We start from the raw sequence: 1,521 nt of genomic DNA, 5'->3' as shown, positions 1-1,521 counted from the left end.
CCTAGAACAAGTGTTACGAGTACGAATTTTTGTATAATAATGCATATGTGGCAAGGTATGAGGCATACTAAAGTTACAATTGCTAAAATTGCTTTTTCACATATATAAATATTGGGATAAAAAGCCAATATTATTTAAAATTTCTGATATCTAAAATTTATGTTGCTAGCAACATCTTGTTAGAAGATCGTGTTTAAAGTAACCACCACCTGAAAAAATTGTGGGAGCTTGCTTTCATACTCAAGGCATTGGCATAAGTTGTCACCAGCAACAACTTATGCTGATGCCCCGAGTATGAAGGTAAGCTGCCGGAATTCGTTCAGTGCTCGCCGGGTTCAGTGCTGCTTGCAGGCCGCAAATTTCTGGTTACTGGGTTACTTTGATTTTTTATAAGCACTAAAAAAGAATTCAAAGTAGATAACTTCAGGGTAAAAGAGAGAAAGAAAAATGGCCCCGAGGCCAATTTTAGTCTGGATCTGTGATTAGACAGTCTAATCACATATCTATTATAATATGGTCTAACCTAACCTATAAAAACACTGAACAAAGTTGCGAAGCCGACATATATATTTAATAGCCGACACAACACAAATATTTAATGACTAACCTTTAAAGAAACTTTAAGAAAGCTTCTACAAGATTCATGAGATTCAAGAAAGTGGCCGTGGAATGTTGGAGCATAGATATTATACGTACATGGATTGGAAACAGGGCAAGACCGGATGGTCACATGCTCTTTTCGCAGGAAGTGACATCATTACCCACGTGGAAAAATGTGACAGTATTACTTGAAGGCTGAAGCATTAAGCAAGTACCTTTAAGACTGTTCTGGAAATATTCTCAACATAAGAATTTTAATTTATACTCCAAAGGTGAAGGAAACAAAGGAGAGGAAATATAAAAGAGAGAAAATATACATACCAATAATATTTGAAATTTAATTTTATTAAAAATAACTATGTATTATTAATATCACTGAGGTATTGTTGATGACTTCGTAGAATTCCTTGATGACATGCCACAAACAAGTAAATTCAATTATTAATGATGATTACAGTCTGCTGATGGCTCATGCTCCTGGTTTTCTCAATATGGTAGACAGTGCATGCAAAAGTATTTTGTTCAGTCCTACCATTAAACCATATAACAGATGAAATTGATCCTAGTATGACATAAATCAATACAAAATGCTTTTTAGTAGACGATCAACTTAAGACTTACTTCAATTGGCAGTAAAACACCACCTTCAATAATTTTTAACCTCCTATCTCCTTCCAATTCACTTCATAATTTCTCCTATTTGAAGACATTTATTGAACAAAATGACATCACTAGTACACAAGTACATTCTTAAACATTATGTCTGAATCAAGAAATATCCATCATATACACTTGATTGGCCTAAAATGTGCCCACCGTGGAGTACACGTAACAAACATTAAAAAGCTAATAACTCTAAAACCCTTGCTTATTTAATCAAAATGCCAAGTTTAGTACATGCAGACTCATACAGATCACATC

General features: G+C 34.1%; 1 long non-coding RNA gene across 1 annotated transcript; it reads right to left on the bottom strand.

Moving 5' to 3' along the window:
• Positions 1 to 773: 773 nt before the first annotated feature.
• Positions 774 to 1,446, bottom strand: LOC109587937 (uncharacterized). The gene is made up of 2 exons (XR_002187881.1): positions 1,222 to 1,446; positions 774 to 1,162 (listed from the first exon to the last, which is right to left on the bottom strand). It is a non-coding gene; the product is annotated as an uncharacterized LOC109587937 (long non-coding RNA).
• Positions 1,447 to 1,521: the final 75 nt, after the last annotated feature.

Source organism: Amphimedon queenslandica, unplaced genomic scaffold (genome assembly GCF_000090795.2).
Source record: "Amphimedon queenslandica unplaced genomic scaffold, v1.1 AMPQUscaffold_12375, whole genome shotgun sequence".
NCBI classification, from domain to species: domain Eukaryota; kingdom Metazoa; phylum Porifera; class Demospongiae; order Haplosclerida; family Niphatidae; genus Amphimedon; species Amphimedon queenslandica.
This window is presented reverse-complemented; position numbering and strand designations above follow the sequence as displayed.